Here is an 18,605-nt window from a genome sequence, read left to right on the forward strand (position 1 = left end):
GAATTTAGCCCAAAAAGTATCAACTGTGAAAACCAGTTAGGATATGGCTGGGAATTCTGATGCATTCAGTATATCGGTAATGTATGGGTAACGTAGCTGATAAATTCAATGTATCAGGTAGTTACACACACACACACACACACACACACACATGCTTTGGGAAAAATAAAATTGCCAGTTCAAATGTAGACTTGAAGGCCCCTCAAATGTTGCATTACCCATTTCCTCAAGTCTGCATTCCTCCAGTAATCAGCCAACAAGTTCAGCTGGATGAAGACTGATGAAGATGATCTGCAGGGGTCATAAGTCCGGATAACAGACCCTGAGACATTCAGCCAAGCACTCCTGTAAATACAGCCTTTGAAGACGAGTTCAAGAGCTTGGCTGCCTCAGGACCAAATTGTACAAGCAGCAGAGCTTCTGTGGGCATTTGCAGCAACAACAAGGAGATTACCAATAGTGTGCTCTGTAGGATCATCGCTGTTTGCTCTGTCAAGGGCCAAGACTTGATAGCGCACACTGAGGGACTCAACACTAAATCCAGAGCACATGAGCAGAAACCTTCTGTGTCACTCCATGTACCAGCAGTCTGTTGCCATCAGCCTAATCTGATGCTTACAGCTTCGTTGGGAAGCAAAAATCCTGTGAGGTGTTGGGTGGGGCTGAGCCTATTTAAGGTCAGTCTTTTCTGTCTTCAGCTCAAATCACCTCTGCTGGGGGTCTCCCTTTCTGCTTCTTTCTTCTTTCAGAGAGGTGTACCAGTGCCAGAGTGACTCTAAGGCAGGATGGGAATGATATATTCCTGGACAATGTGGAATTTTTCCTAATTCATAACAGATCAATATTTTGATCAAGTCCAAAAAGATAGTTAAAATATATATAAAATATAAGAGGTGGCAGAGTTATGACTGGTTCTGAAGAGTTCATATTTAGAGAGATAGGAGACCAAAAATGGTTTGTTTTTGCATTAAGTGATAAATACAGCAACACTGGGAAGGGTGATTTAGTCTTATCTGTGTTCTCTGTCTTTTAAGCTGATTATGCATTATCTCTGGAGAAGACTGATGAAAACTTTCGGCTAAGAGTCTGTAATGTCAACAAAGCCATCCAGAAACAATTGTTTCAGACTAAGCTCCCCATTTTCTAGAAAGATTTCTAATTAAATAAGGATAGAAAAGTCACTTTCTCAGAAACGTCATGGGAAGGGCAAGCCAGTGAAACAGCCATTCAAGACTCCACAATATGGCATGATTGGGCAATCCAGATGTATAATTAAAAAAAATTTAGAAAAATCTGTAGTTCAGATATTAATAGTGGATGTCTCTATTTGCACTAAGCAGACCTGTTTTTAATGGCTCAGTAGGAAACAGCTATTCTTTTTTTAACTCACCCACTGCCTGGCATTTAGCTTGAAGAAATTCAGGCTGTGCATCTTGGCCTATGAATATGACATCGCTTTAAGAGGTTTATTTGTGAGTCAAGCCTCTTGTTCAGACACACTCCCAAGCTCCCTGGTAAAATCATGACTACCATCAAGCTATGGCATTAGTCATTGAAAATCTCTTGCTTGGTCATGATGGGTTGCTCTGTTTTTTCCAATATACTTTTAATCTTTAGATTTCTATGCAGTTTTTATTCAAACCTTTCTCTCTAAGAACTTCTCACTAAATTATTTCTGAGTGAAACAGACATCTCTGCAGTACATTCCTTTACTTTTCTGCCAAAGTAAATTGAGATTACCTCCACAGAATCTGGTGAAATTGCTATGTCTTTAGGAAGGAATGGAAACTCAAAATCCAGGTAGTGACTGTAGTATATGGTATATTGTTGTATGATCCATTTTCAGCTGATGTAGGAATATACACATTGGTGTGTGATGCTCATGATATGTTTTGAATGTTGCAGCTGAAATGGAATGACTTATAATTGACACTTGGGCCAGTGGTGCTAGCTTGCTTGCTTACTTGCTATTTTTGTTAACCAGTCTTTCCCTGTTTTTTCTCTTCCTAAGGAGAAGATTGATGCTTCCTTGGAAAAAAAATTGTGAACCTAGCCCAGTCTTTGTGCATTGAATTATGCATGGAGCCACCGTAATTGCACGTATCAGTCAATGCCTGCAGAAAAATGCAAGGCTAGGCAAGTAACAGCTGTAGGTAAACACACATTTAGTCATAAGATGGTTACGGTAACTGAGTGTGCATTTTGTATGCACAGTTGGATGAATGTTGTTATGACAGCTTTCACAGCTGAGTTTGGTGCAGTACTGTGTAGCACAAGAATATTGCTTTTCTTCTGGGATTGGCCAAAAAGGAAGACTGCTCTTCTATTTTGGACTAATACTTCAAGACATATTTTGTCTCAGAGAATCACAAACAACCAGAACCTTGAGAAGCTGCCCTTAGTCTGTCCCCTCCCGACATACTTACACTATTCTTGGCAATTGTTTACCCACTTCTCCAAAATCTCCAGCAAGAGAGGGTCCACAGTCTCCTGAATTACCATTGCAGTGACTTACGAGCTCTACTGTTAGAACAGTTTTCCCACTATTATCCAGTCCAAATCTTTCTTGCTGTAATTTGGGTTTATGAGACTGCCTAGGCATTATGACTCTGGAGAACAGGTGAATTCACTCTCTTCACAACAAAGTGAACTGCTAGTTAGTGTGGCAGAAGTGGTGGGAAGCTCTGAAGTCAGCAGAATCACACTCCCAACTTTAAAAGAAAAGTGTAAATATTGTTAGCTAAGATACCACTTTGTCAGGACATGGTGGTCCTTTCCAATGTCTAAGCTTTTAGGATTTTAAATTGTCACTCTAGAAGTGTAGCAGGTAAAAACATATAGATAGAGCTTCTTTCTGCAAAGTGTGTAACTACACAACTCAAGGCCTTACCAGAGGCTTCCTGGATGCTAGCATATATCCATTTTGAAAAAGTTTTCATATATATTTCATATATTTATGTCAAAGGGCAGCCAGAGAGAAGGATTGTTCCTTCACTGTAATAGCTTCTAGGGATTTCAGTTTAGCAATTCCCTTTGTGGGCACCAAATTTGGAAGCTTGATGTGTGATATCCCTGGCTATGTTTAGACTACTAATTGAGATAAGAGATGGAGGGATGTCACGCACAAACATCTCTCCACTGAGGAGTGCCACACGTGTTTAGTGCCTTTTGAAACATGCTTATTAGAAGATTGCTAAGAGGTAAGGAGTGCCTCAGCGGTGTTCCCTATGTGCCGAATGTGTCAGCACGCTGCTTGCGGATGGCACTGTCAGAAGGTTACTGGCTTGGTTCAGAGCAGTGTGGTGGCAAAAGAAGATGAACTGGAGTTTGTCTGATCTCAGGGTGGGTTGAAGGAGCCTGGCAGGAGTGGAAGAAGGGAGGTGCCACGGAGGAGAGCTTGGTTCAGACAATACTGTTGTGGGGTGAGAGAGAGATGTGCTTTGACTGGCTGCGCAACAGGAACCTGGCAGAGCAGGATCAAAATCCCTCTTAGTAAATAGCTCTAAGACTGCAATAAGGGATCACTGAATGCTTATCGAGAATGGGTAAAGGTGTACCAAGAATGGAAGGAACAGATGCAAGTCTGTGGGCAAAGAGCCAAGAAGGACAAAACGTAAGACTGCAGTCCGCAAAAATTCATGAAACGGGATATATGATTGCTCATGAACCTGTTTTCAAGGAGAAAGATTTTTAAAAATTTATTGCTGCTTGAGGCATTATGTTATGCTTTTCATAGCTAGTATGAATACAAATATCAGATGAAGGACATTTACGGTCATTCTTATTACTGAATACACTAGGAGGATGGGGGTTACCTAATTTCACACTTGTGGCCTCTGCTCATTCAGACAACTTTTGCAAATCCTACCCTCAAGTGATTTGTTGCATGCCGTATGTCAAGTCACTCACAGAGGTGGGAACAGCAGCCTTGCTCCCAGATGTGTTTCTTTAATCATTGGAGTGTATTTCTTCCCAGAGCAATGAGTTCCCACTTCGTATATTTGTTGCTATATGGAATATTAATATTGTAATCATGTCTGTCTCCTTAGGGGACTTGTATTTTATGGCAGCAATTCAATACTGTTCGCTATTTGGAGTTAAAAGAAATAGAAGAGTTGAAGATTTTTGAAGGCCTCTTCTAAAAACCAGGCAAAAAGCACACCAGAAATCACCTCCTTAGTTCAGAAAAAAACAGAAAGAAAAATATTGTTCATGACCAACAAAAATGTGAACTATTGTTCATGATCACTGCTTTTTTTTTAAACACCCAGGAAAAAGTGCCTTCTAAAATATATAAAATATGATTTTCTGATAGGGTCCTGAATAAACTGCACAACCCAAAAGGGTTTTGAGATATGTGCCCAAGGCTGGTGGGGCAGGGTGCAGCAGAGTAACCCTGCCCAAGCTCAGGGGCAGAGCTGTGTGAGAAAGGGTCTTCAGGAAACCTTGTTTGGGCAGGGATGCCTCCATGGGCTCGAGCTGCGTTTCAGCTCCAGCCCTTGCCCCTGGTCCCTGCCCAAGATATGCTGCAGCTCTGCCCACACCTGACCACATCATTTGCCAATCCTGACTCACAGCTTGGCCTCGGAGCTGCTCCATCCCCATGGCTGTGGTCACAGCCCCCAGCCTGGCTCTGCTTGCCACCTCTGGGTCGGTGGGATGGGGCCACGGGGAGAGGCCCCTGCCCCGATCTGCCTCGCTGCCTCTCTACCGCCCGCCCCGCCAACGCTGCGTACCGACTGTTCTCCCTATAGCTAAGGCACTGCTCGCATGAAGAGACATTCACAACAGCTGTATAAAAATAGCTTGCAATAATACATTTTATTCCCTTTTTCACTGTAAAAATAATTCTCAGTCAGAGAGCAAGAGAAAAAACATATTTGTAACCATTAGTTTAATCACTGGCATGGCAGCAGTTCTATGGGTCTGTGGTATGTTTAAGGCTTGATTCTGTAAATACTTACACATCTGCATATCATACAAGTGATTCAACTGCATGGATGTAAGAATATCTGTATGTGTATATATGTAAATATATGTGTGTGTGTGTGTATATATATATATGCCTATCTTTGCAGGGAGTGGACCTTGTTCCATGGAGAATATATTGCCTAAATGGTCCCAGGCTAATCTATGCAGATATTTTAAGCTCATTTTGCTTGATGGCAGATGGAGACAAACAGTCTATAACATTAATTTTCTTATTGGATCTCATCTGACAAAATCCCCAGTTACTTTAGTCTCGCATGAACGATTATTCTTTTGTAGATATGTGCCTAATAAGCTTAAATTCTGAAAATGAATATTTGCACTTACTAATATCAAAGGAGAGTTAAAATCAAACATGCTGCAGAGTCTTCTGGGAAAGTCAGCAGTAAAGCACTGTTTTCAATAATCAATAAGTCAACCAAGCAAATCTCTAGACTGTTGTTACAAGGGATCTGTCATCACGCAAAGTGAAGATTTGTCTGAGAAACCGCTAAGTAAATGCTTCTGCCACTTAGTAGTGGTTGGGGTTTTTTTGTATTGTGAGTTGCAGATTAAAGTGCAGGCACGCACAGATTTGTTTTGCATTCCAAACAGAGACAGCGTCTGGACCAAAGCACTCATACGTAGTGCTCACCAACTTCAGTCAGTTTAAGGATGAGAAGATACCCTCTATATTCCCTGTCTCAAACTCTTCTTGTACGGCTCCCTCTCCTTTTTCCTTGTGTCTTCTGCATTTCGTATCTCTCACCATTAAAATACAGGAGAAATTTACTTGATGCTTTTACAGGCTATCAAACAAATAAATGGTCTTATACCTCACTGATCTGTATCCACCTGTGACAATTAATACCTCCCAAAAGGGACTTCACTCCCCAATAAATGTCCAAATGCATAGCAAGAACGTGAGCTATCTACTTGCAACTGTATCATCATTTCCTTACAAAACGTATCAGAAAACACTTACCAGAAAATAATAAAGTCTCAATATAATATGAAACTGAGCTTCATTGCTGCAAACAAAATGCATTCTGTGCTGCACTGTTTTTAGCTCTTACAGCTGTGCTTGCTCATTTCTTAATTTTGTTTGACTATGAGCTTAAGGGTTGGGACCTAAAATCCTTAGGAGCCAGGTAACTGCCTCAAAGGGTCATGTTTGGAGGCTCAAACATGCATGTTACAGTTCCCTCCAATCCCCCTCCATTGGCATTTATGTTCCTTTCTACTGCTGCTGAGATTTGCCTCTATCTCGGAGGGAATATGAATGACTCATTGTTTATTGACAAAAAAAATCCTTTTCCATTCTGAAAATCATGTCTCTCTTTTTGGACATCCTTTCCAGAAAATGTGTCAGGCACTGTGGTGAGAGAATGGGGATGCGGACAGGCTGCTAACATGAGGGTGCCCTTTCGAGGGCTGCTTCCACTTCTTGGACACATCCTCAAAATGATCAGATGAACAGGGTGGACCCCAGCAGTAAACACATACTCTAGGATGAAAACTGTATTTTTATGTAGCTGGGTTGGACCTGTGAGTATTTGAAAACAGAACTGCTTGTAGTTGTGACAAATACTGTACATAGGGCAGTAGTATAAGCACATAGGGTCTGTGGATATTGCGGCACAAAAGCAACAGATTCAAAGATGTAGGCAGTCTCTCCCTTCCCAGGAGATACAGGGGATCCAAGTCTGGGCAGCAGCAGCCCCATCACTACCAGAGCCCATGGACATGTAGCAGTGTAACGCTTCTTGTGACAGTGATGGCCTGAAATGTTTTTGCTTGATCTTGGAGCCTATCTTTTTCCCACCTACCATCTAGACTTACCTGATGGCTTTGTACTGTTGGCATTTATCAGTATCTACTTGTTCTCCCTTTCCATTCTGCTTTATCTAATCTTTGTATGGGAGACATAAGTCCTTCTTTCCATGACCTTTGCCTTTCCCTCATCTTATACCCATTAACAGCTAACTACCCTGATCAGAAAAGGCTAATTCCTTTATATTGGCAAGGCCAGGACCTCATGAAATCAAGGGTGAAACTCCCATTGACTTCATCTGGAACAAAAGTGGCTCAGTTAAATCAAAGAATTTGAGGAGAAAAGCAAAACAGAAGGCAGGGACAGTAAGTTCAGCCTATGACAAACTCCAAAATGATCGAAAGCTTACAAAGAGCTCAAACCTTTGTAGATATTCATGCAATATTCAGGATGACATGGCTATTCTCAGGACTGAGTGTTACAGCTACTGCCCACCTCAATAAATACCGATCATCTACTTATAACACTTCCTTCAAACCTGGAGTGTGTGGGCACTGGGCTAGTTAGCCACTGGTTGTAATATTATTTTTATTTTCAGTGACTGGTATTCACTGGTTGCTGCATGAATTTCCTTCTAAAGTCATAATTTCTGAAATGTGTCACTTTTCATTAAGATGACAAATGCTGGCATTTGGTGGGATGTGGTATTGATCACATCAAGCTCTGCAACGACAGCAGGCACCAGAAGAACAACACAGAGCTGGCCATGCCCAGCTGGATCAGGCGACTTCCTTAGGGTTTGTTTTCATCCAACAGTATAGTTCTGACTTAGTGTGAATAAAGTAACTTAAGAGGTAACATGCTGATTTGCTGAACTATCTATCTAGTGAACTGTTCAAAGCAGAGATAGGGGTGAACTGACATAAATAAGAAGTGTACTGCTCTGAATGGCAGATGTAATTCTCCACCTCAGTTTTATTGCCTACTGCTGTACAAGAGGGTTCAAGTGCTGAGCAGTTTCCACTGGATGAATGAAAGAGTTTGGGGACCTTTTTGTGAGCACACGCTACAGGGAAACATCACATCTTACAGTAGCAACTTTTCTTCTTGCTAGTGAATCTGGACATTATTTTTTAATTACTCATCATTCTTTTGAACATACTATAATATCAGGCCCTGGTGAGGGATTCAAATAGCCTGTAATCCTCTGGTATACTCATCCCTGCAAAAACGTTATGTTAGAGTCCACTATTATATGGAAGAAATGAGAGATCACTTTCTATGCTCTAAGATATTTAACATCACGGAAGACATGACCAATTAGACGGCCTTCTACTCACGACTGCTAGAACAGTCAAAGAAGAGAAATAGTTGTGCTCCTCATATGAGGCCAGTAGCCAATTTGTTTCCTTGCCTAACTGTTTTTCATGCAACTTTTCCTTGCTGCTTCCTAATAAATGAGTGTGAAGTGGGTATATATATATGTGTCTGTGTGTGTGTGTATGGGCTCAAAAGGCAGGAAACACTGCTAGAAAAAAATCCATTACTGTTCTTCATTAACAAAGTTGTTATTTTTAGTAAAAGCTTTCTACAGTGCTGTAGAGATTTCAGAAAATAAGTTCTTTTAGGGGAGATGTATCACTTTCTAGATTGAGCTTCTAAATGTTATTTTTTATACTGTTGAAAATAACTGGTCTTTGTTCTCATCTAATGAGAGTGACCTCCTATACAAAGCTCTTTGAGAGCTATTTATGAAGAATGTCACATAAGAAACTGATATTGATTTTTATTTATTAACTTTCTTTATGTATTTCTGGTAGTTACATCTCTTTTATTACCTTTAGATTGAATGACTAGGCCTCTTAATATATTGCTATAGGACATGTTTTCCAAACGTCTCTTACTTTTGTTGCTCTCTTCTGATTTTTTGTAATTTTTCTTTTTTCCTTTCTTTTTCTTTTAAACCATGTAGTGCTCTGAGACTTAAAAAGGTCTTCTGTAGAATAAGGTAATGGTCTTTCCTAGAAGGAGATAAACACAAAGTTTGAGAATGAAAATTCAAGGAAAATAAAATGTGAACACCACAAAAACATTCACAACTCTGAAACTGTGGACCTGCCCTTTACCAAGCTCCTAACTAATTCTTGTCAACTGATGATTTACTTCTCTATAATTTCCACTTGTGCTGTTACTGATTAAAATAGTATCAGGAGAGCTTGTGGAGGGAAATGCTAATGCTTTAAGCATCATAAACCACATCTAAGAAAGGATGGAGAGAGGGATGTGCCTCTGTGAGAGAGCCCCTATGCTTAGTACAGTGCCCTCCCAGCATAGCCAGTAACTTTTCCCAGGAGGATTTGTTTGGCTCTTTTTCCCTTCTCTAAGTTTTGATGGCTGAGGCAGGTGGCCATGGAGGTACATGGCACTCCAGGGAGCCCAAAGCCCTGGCACCGTCCCTAGCAGGAAAGGCACTCGCAGTGGGTGGCAGAGGGGAAGAATCTCTGTGCGGTTCTGCTCTTGGTCGCAGCTGGAACCACTCTGAACTGGGGAAAGGACTAGTGAAGTGAACCAATTACAGGACAAAAAAACCCTGCCAAAACACAGTCCGTAAGCTGTGATAATACTCAGTCACTCTATGTCATTCAAGGATGAAAAAAAGAGGGGGAAAGGAGGGGAAATTTCCTTTTGAGATATGTATTTAGTGAAAAATTTCAAACCAGCAAGACTTATTTTCAAACTCTGAAATGGAAAAACTTTCAAAATATTTAATTGATCTGAGTCTTTGTTCAGCTAATTACTTATTTAGAAAACAAATCTGTGAATTCAGCAACTGGGAATACCCATATGAAAATATGGCCGTTTTGACTTTTGTGTTGCATACCGCTCAGTGAACAGGTGTTGCATAGCCATTTCTACCCCTTTCCCTTTATGTCTCCGCAGGAACAAAAGACAGTGGTAAGGAGGTACAGACCTACTTTTCAGTTGATCTAGACTGGCTTTCCAGGGCCATAAATGATGGGCCAGTGTCTGTATCCCAGTCTGGACACAGATGTGCTCTCCACACATGCCTGGGTCCCCAACCCTGTGCATTGCATTGTTGATGGAGATATTTGCATGGGCCAGCTGGTTTCAAAACATCAAATATTAACTTTTTGCCACCTCAAATGTGTGGGAAATATTAATACCAATGTTCTTTTCATCCCTGCTTAAAAGCTACACCCTAATGACAAGCCCTGTGCAGACTCTGCATGGCACACTGACCAGCCCTGTGCTGAGAGTTGTTACAGCTCTGCTCTCAAGAACCGGTTACCGTTCCTACTTTGAGCAGTGACAGACCCCTGCTTAATTTCAGGCCGATTCTGGAGACTCGGCTACCGAGCTACAGTGAGAGTCTTGTGTAAAGACAACAGTTTTCCATTGAAATAGGTCAGTTCTCCAACATGATCAGCAGCCTGCTTAATTCCCAGACATTTTGTTAATTGGATTGTCCAGATACAAGATACAACAATCTTTTGTATTCTTAGAAATAATTGTGGAATTACAACTTTCCCATATATTTAGCAGTACTCTCCACCCTCTCCCTCCATTAAAAGAATTCAATCCTATTTCAGAAGATAACCTTGAGAGAATAAGGAAGGTATATGCTTTGCCTCTATCTTAATAAAAGTCTGATAGGAAGGCTTAATTAAGAGAGAGAAAATAACCAGTAATAAGCACAGGATTTAAAGCAAAATAGACCTCATATAAGTGTAGCAAGAATCACAAATGTGATTCAAAAGGTCCCCCTGCAGAGACAGAGCAGAGTTTCTCACTGAAACTTGAGATAAGATCTGCCATAGCTGTTTTCCTTTTTCTAGCTGTGATGGCAATTCTTATAAACACTTTTCCCTTCTTTTGCCTTGGCTTATAAGACCAAAAGAAATTTTTTTGCAGTTTCTCTCTTCTTTGGACTTAGTGCATTTTCTTTCTTTTCTTGTGGTGTTGTGGTGCTAAGGTTTTGCTGTTCAGTATTTTTTGTAAGAGTTTTAAACACCTGCCATTCCACTAGTCCACCCCATAGACCTGTCGTTGAATTAGAGTAAGTGAAGGAGAAGCTGCTACATCTGCTGTATTATCCTTCTATGTTCTGCTAGGGACACAAATAATTTCTGTGAAGTGTCATACCAAAGCAAAAAGTGGAGGGAAGCTAAGAATAGAGAAACTTAAGTTTCCTGGTCTGACAATATATGTCTTCTGTGATGACTTTGGAGTGTGCTTGTTTCTTTATGCATGCATGTATTAAAACTCTCCCACCCCAATAAGTTTAACTGTACAAATCTCTAAAAAAATAAAAGTTTTAGTACGTATATTATGCCTAAGGGATTTCAGAGCCCAGAAAGCGAAATCCAGCTATCTTGTTTATTCATAGATGCATCCTTCCCTTGAGCTTCTCAGGTTTTGGCAGTAGGGCTCACTGAAGGAGTCCTAGGAAACAATTCTGCCTCACTTCATGTGGCAGGTGCGACATGGAAAATACGCTGATTTTCATGGAGATGGTCTTGAAGGTATACATATATAATTGTATGCTTAGTCAACCATTAGTTCTTCTTTCCAGAGTTTTAGATTCAGGCTTATAAAATCTCATGTTGTTAGAATACGTTTATACTTTAATTTGAGTCTAACAGCATCATAGTCACGTCTTTGTCTGTACAGCACTGAAGATAATGAGAAGCTATTATTGGGACTCCTACATGCTGCTACAGTAATGTGAATATATTGTTGGGTTTCCTAGATGTTGCTGCAATAGAAATAAATGCTAAAAAAAATATTTCAAATTTATCTTTGGCTGACAGACTAGTTTGAAAATGTGGTTGGCCACTGAAGGGGATGTTTTTTCCAAGCTAGATTTATCTGTTTTAAGGGAGAAGTTTTAAAAGCCAGAAAAATATTCTCAGGATAATTCACACACAGCTGACTGAATAATTCATCATTAATAATGTATTTAGATTTTGCCTCTCTCTTTATAAGGAGATTAGGATATTCTCAGATACATTCATTATTCAAACTAATACTGGGTTTTCTCCTTCCCTCCCATAGGCTTGATTCTGTCACCTTTACTCAAGTTGAGTAGCGTTTTCTGTGGGGAATCATGCTGATTTTAGTGGCAGTTCCTGCACAGCATGGTACGGGAGAGAGCATCTGGACGCAAGTGAATAGGTTACAAGCAGTTGTGAATATTTGATGGCTGTACTTTGAAGTTCCTCCTGTACAGGATTGCTATGCAAATCCTAGGAGGTACTTTTGTTAGCTCTTGTAATTAACCATCGCAACCCCAATTTATTAAACATACAATTCAAATTTTGATTGCAGCTGAGAGGCAAGCTAACATCTTGCTTTCCATGAGCAGTGGAGCTTAGCTTTGAACACTTTGCTGTTTACAAAAAGTGAACATAAAAGATCAAGAGTGAAGGCTAAAAGAAATGTGCTCAAGTGTGCAGTCATTCAGAATTTCTCCTGTTACCCGCGTTGTTTCTGGAGACTGCCCACGGGCATTTTTTCAGCATTGAGAAAATGCTTTAATTACCTCTGTGCCTTCCTGTTCCCTGCAACTGAAATTCTTTCTGGCAAATATTTTTAATATAGACATGGCCTTCAACTGGGCAGATGAAGCTTCCTTCTCAACTTCCATCAGCAGTGCCTAAAGGTAGAGCTACAAGTGCAGGTCGGGGTACACCTCCACTGCAGTACACCCTCCTGGATGCTCTGTGGCTACTAGTGACACCCTGCTTTGCAGAAGAAAATTCAGCCTGGTGGCTCTGTAGGCTGGTGTTTCCCTCTCCCTGGCTAGCTGTGCCCCCAGGTCACCTCCTGTTCCTCCCACCCAGCTAAGAGTTGAAAATGCTCTCAGCATCCATGTTTTGGTTGACAGTTTTGTGTTTTATAGCTAACTGTGGTGGGCTGAACTGAATATTTTGTCTTTGCAAAAGAAAAGGATGACTTTTTCCTAAAAAACATACCGTCTCTTCCAATGATTGGGTCAGAAAATCTCTCTTTCAACACTGTCAAGATTTCTCATTCTTCTTGGGTCAAAAACAAGAGCTACCTCAGAGGGTAAGATTTTGGACTAAAAATATATTCAGTATTTTTACATAAACATGTAAGATGTTTTATGTAAGAAGATTGTCCAATATTTTATACACCTATATTTTCTCTATGTGGGGAAAATGAGCTACCTGAAATGTTCTGCCAATGTGAAGTATAAACCCTGCAACAAAGCCTTTGGAGAAAAGTGCCGTGCCTCCAACATGGGGATTGCAGTCTTCTATATGAAGACAAAAGGGCACCTTATCAATACACCTATTTGCAACAGATATGCTTTCAGTGTCTGCACTAGAAAGTGGTTGCCTAGTTCTATTAAAGTTCAAGCCAGCCTGGAGTTGGCTGGTTTAGAGTACTTTGAAGCCAGTCCAACACTTAATTTGATGGACAGGGTTGGAATAGGGCAGTTTTAGTCTGTGACAGTAAAACAAATACAAATAGTCTCTTGGCTCTCTGATGGTGTTTACAAGAGCATTAAAATGATTTCCCACTAATGATACACAGTTGTAGGGATTGCAGCACTATATCATGAGGGTAATGTTGCTGCCACTGTGGTGTGCATCTAGAGAGATCCAAAACAAAATGCCAGAAGAGGAACTGGACAATGTACAAAACCAGGAATGACAATCTAGCAAAACAGAGTCAAAATGTTGCTGCTGTACTTTTAAAAAGAGAGAAGATGAATGAAGGAAGTGTGCCTTCACGCTAGCTTTGCATGATGCTTTAGTGATGTATTTGTTAGTATTTACCTGGTATAGACAGACCTGGTTTTAAATGCATCTCCTCTTTGCATGGTCTAAGGACCTTACTCCAAGTGAAGTTCCTCACTTCTTGTGTTAATTCATATCATGCTTTCTGTATAAGACATCTTACAACACTCATTTAGGTTCAGGAGGACATTACAGAGCACTTGCAGATTTACTAATTTAAGCTCGATACTATAATTTTAAAGAAAGTTTGAAGCTTGCTTTTCTGTAATCACTACATTATTTCTTAAATGAAAGGCAATAAAACAGTGTTCAGGAAGTACTTTTACATATATATATTTTGCATAAATACTGCCTCAGAAATCAGGGAGTTTTATATTTACCCTTTGCGCCTTTTCTCTGATATAATGCAGGTTCTTGCGTGACAGCAGTGCCCTTTCTCTTTTCAAACACCAGCACTCTTCTGGTTCAGTGGGAACACAGAAGCCCCGATTTCTCTTAGTTCAAGACAGAAGTTGTGTTGACCTTGCAAACGCAGTGAATGTCAAATCGGTAAACTGCTGACTTGCTTAGCATCTGTCTTTTCAGCCTATTTATGCCATAGCTGTATATTAAAGAGCACTGTAAACCACTTATGATTTGACCCATTCTGTGCAAACAAAGCAAAATCTGCAGATAACACAAACCATAATTCCAGGTGTCAGTAGGTTGCAGATCACTCCCTTAGTATTTTTAATGAAAGATGAATAATAAAGACTCTTTTATCTCATTAATAATCTACATATTATTCATATTAATAGAACTGGGCCCTGCAAACTCATAAATATCAGTAGATGTTGTGATACTGGACTTGCTGTGAGTGCTTTACGGGTTATAAATTATTTCAAATTATCATTAGACACAGGTTTCAGTGAAGCTGCACTGAAAAGCCCTCCCTCCCTCCTAGTTTTTAAAGGCATCATGAGGCTATACTGATGCTAAAAACTGGTTATCAGCTGTAAAATTGGAATTAATGTGTGACTTGGAAGTTCGGATTTTGTGATGTTTCCTCTTGTGCCTTGGCAGAAATTCACTGGTTTTCTTGTTTCAGATTTTTAATGTGATTTTAGGGGTTTACTCTTCCCTGAAGACTGAATTTTTGAGAACCTTTGCATACATGGTTGCTATGGAGGCTGTGGAGAGGAGGTATGGAGTAGGGAAGACATTTCAACTGCAGTTACGAGAGCTCTTTTGTGTACCCGATCCATACACTTCCCAAAACAGCTGATTTGATCACTGATGTCCCTATGACAAACCAGCAAGGCAAAGATTAAACTATTACACGGTTATAAAGTTAAGGCATTCATAGGGCTTAGAAGAAAATAAAAGTCAGATCGGCCAGGAATATGAGATTTCAGAGTTTAGGATTCCCTTTGTCCTTTCCTTCAGTGCTTCCGAGTTTGCAATGAGTGAGCTGAACATAACTTTACTTAGGTTCATCACCGGGGGGGAAAATGCTAACAGGCATGATTAGTCATACAGACAGTGGATTTACAGGAAATTTGGCAACCAAGCAAATAGGAAAAAAAGTAAGGTTTTAACAGATGAATTTCTCTTTGTGCTAATGTAAAGCTTATTTACAGTGATATCACCCATCAAGAGACTATTTCCCGCACTGCTTTTCTGTTAGGCAAACTGCCACGTGCCAGCACTTGGTGGCTTCACCAGGCTTTTCGTGCTGTTCTAATCATTGTCCCCTGTGGACAAGAGGAGGCAGCCAACATCCCATGATGACACCTGCTTTTTGGGGCCAGCAGCAGAAATGAGAATTAACTCTGCAACAACTTGGCTTTTCTTCTTTCAAAATCCCAGGTTTGGATGCATTAATTAAGTTTCCACCTGGAGGAAAAAAAAAAAAAGTCTGTATTATCTAGGAGTGTGATTTTGGGTTCTGTGCTTTCTCATTGCTTGTAATTGTCAGGATTAAGGACGGTTCACAGATTCCAGCTCCTCTGTCTAGTTCAGTTTGCTCCCAGGATTTACACTGCACTAGGTTGCTGCAGCCTGTATTCCCCTTGCTCTGTTTCCTCCCCATACATTAACTGATCACCAGGATTAATGCATTCCTGAAAGGTAAGGAACAGAAGCCTGTCTCCTTGACAGCAGGGGACAAATTCATAATAAATACATAAAAATAAACATAAATAGTTAGAGCCAGGAGCAGACTGTGATGGCAGTAAAGAAGGGTTTGCTTGATGTTTTATGGAAATGAAAGCTCTATCTTCTGCCTTCACTGCTGTCATTATGAGAGCCCTGTTAATCTGCTCTCTGAACATGATTATAATTTCTGTAAGCATAAAATATGCTGCTTTAACTCTAAGTCCCCTCCCTCAGCTTAGCATCATTGAAAGTAATTGCAATTAAAATAAGAGGCTGTCCAGGCAGCTACTGCAAGTGCAGATTCAGATAACAATAGAGCATAAGTTCAGCAGCTGGTATGACACAGGGAGGAATAGCGTTTCCAACAGCCTTTCTCCACATCAGTTGCTCTTCCCCTGGCTCCTGGCTGGTGAGGGAAGCTACACCACATGTGGCCATCCAGGGCAGAACATGATTTTGAATAGGTCTTGCAGGCCCTTGTATCCTAAGGGACTTGACAGAGGTGACTGATCTGAAACTGGCAGAGGCTCAGGGCAGCAGTATAACATAGTACATGAATTACTGCAATATGGATTAAGTGCTATATACAGATATAAAATGACTGACCAACTGTAATTTTTCAGCTAGGAATGAAGTAACTAGAATGCTGTGTGCTAAGTTTTATCTTACTCTCTTAAATTATACATCCACGTGTCATAGAAGCAAACCCAACATAAAGGTAATATTGTCCAATGGGCCATTCATCTCCAGGAACTTGCCGAACCTGATCACGGTAACGTCCAACTGTCTTCTGTGCTAGATAAAATTATCTTCTGATCCCAGGTAAGCTCCTGAGGGACTACTGGGAGCTTCTGACTTCTGTGAAGCAGAACATTTAGAAACTGTGAATAAAAGTTTTATGCTTGTAGACACTGCAGCTAGCCTTGCTCTTAGTTTGTAAGTGTCAGACCCAGTGCTCAGCTTTCCCATGAGCTCTTCATGCCTTTCTGACAGCAGGGAATGAGAGTAATGCTGGTGTAAACTGGCTGCATCCCAGTTTTTGCTCCATGGCAAAGTGGAATCCTGCTGACATGGGTCTGCAGGAGCAATTCTCTGTCCCCATGAAAGCAAGCTAGTCCAAGGAACATCATAGAAAGGAAGGGACTTCAATGGAATAATTTAGCTGTCCGTGCCTGCTAGGCCAGCTTCTTAACATGATAAGAAACCAGATAGCCTCTAGGATCTGACCACTTCTGGAATAAAAGCAGCTCAGAGCCTGAAGGAGGCAAAGTGAGGAATGAAATGACCTTTTCTTGACTTTTCCTACACCTTCACCTACCCTGGCAACAGCTAACAATTGACAGCAGTTTTAATTACAGATTTAGCTTTTTATTTATTTACAAACTGCTTAGCAGCTCTACAGATTGTTTCGAGTGCGGTGCTCTGTTATTTTACACCCATGGCCTGGAATAGAGCTTACGGTAGAGACTGCACTGAGTAACTGAACAGCTTTTCCCTTTTGCCATCTTAGGGGTTTGCTCCATGAACTGTGCTTTGTAGACAGATCATTTGTTTGAGAGAAGAGGCTGCAGGAGTTTACTCTTCTCTGATGGTCCAGTTTCACTGTTAAGTGGCCAAATAATTTTTAAAAAAGCCCTTGTTTATATGAAGACCAGATATTCAGACTACTTTTACCATAATTCAGGCCTGATGTTCACCCTAACTACGCTGGTACTTGAAGGACCTGCCCTCATGCTAAGCAATACAAAATATGATAGCCTGGCCTGTGACTGTCTTTAGAGAATGATGGTTAAGACAATGTCATAGGTGAACAAGGGGAAACATAAACTCACCTTCCCTTTCTCCTGTTTCAGGATGCCACATTTTTGGTCCTGCTTTTTGTTGTTGTTTCCCACCTCCCCACCCCAAAACTGGTGGAGTTGCAATAAAGAAACTTAAAGGTAAGGACACAAGTAGAAGTTTGCCTGAGTCTTTGCTAAAGCCACTAGCAGCATGAACAAGCTGGTGCAGGAGCGAACCTCCTGAGGTGGGCTGTAATAACTTTCTGCAAAGAGCAGGGAAGACTTGGTAAATACCTGGTCCTTTCTTTGCTCCAGGAATAGTGCAACTACATGCTGTCCCTTCCCTTGGGCAGATGGCGATTTGGATGATAATCTTGCAGTGAGTCCCTCCTGCTTAGCTTGTTCACACTGGAACTGGGAAGTATTTTCCATGTCCTTGTGCTGTGCTGATTTCTAAGGCTGTGGAAAGAAGGGCTGTATCAAGGTGAGCCATTCAAATTTCTTCTAAAAACTTAATAATAGCTCTGTGAAGATAAACCTGGAATAGCTCGATCTGTCTACCTTGTATTTTACTTAGCATTTCCCTTCACCCCACAGCCCAGCCCATCACTCCCATGTGGTGTTACCGTTGCCATAGCATATGTTAGTTACTGGACCAGTGCCATTGGTTTCCAGTGAAGTAGCACATAGTTTTTGCATATAGCCCTTCCGATAAAATTCTGCATGGTTTCTTTGCTGTGACTCAGTAAATTGAATCCTTCTCGTAGGAGAAAGACGAAAGAGTGCATGAGATAAATGATTAAAATATCTAAATCTTGTGATGTTCTGCAGGTATCTTGATTAAAAATACTTCAGACTTGGTGATTTTGTTGTATGTGAGCCAAAATGGCAGGTACAAATCTTTATTACTAGGTAATTTTATAAGGTCACCTGTCATCTGAATGCCAGACACAAAAAAATTAGCATCTTAAAAAAACTACCATTAATACTTTTCATACCCCTTTTAATCTTCATTTTACTCCTGGCCGTATACTGTGAGTTCATGCAAGGTGACAAACTGGGACCTTAAAAATGCACCATTTCTCTGGTGTTTCATGAACACCTCAAGTTTCATGAACTTTACAAGAGTCATGGTCAAAATTTTTTAGAAAAAATCCC

Source organism: Strix uralensis, chromosome 2 (genome assembly GCF_047716275.1).
Source record: "Strix uralensis isolate ZFMK-TIS-50842 chromosome 2, bStrUra1, whole genome shotgun sequence".
Classification (NCBI taxonomy): domain Eukaryota; kingdom Metazoa; phylum Chordata; class Aves; order Strigiformes; family Strigidae; genus Strix; species Strix uralensis.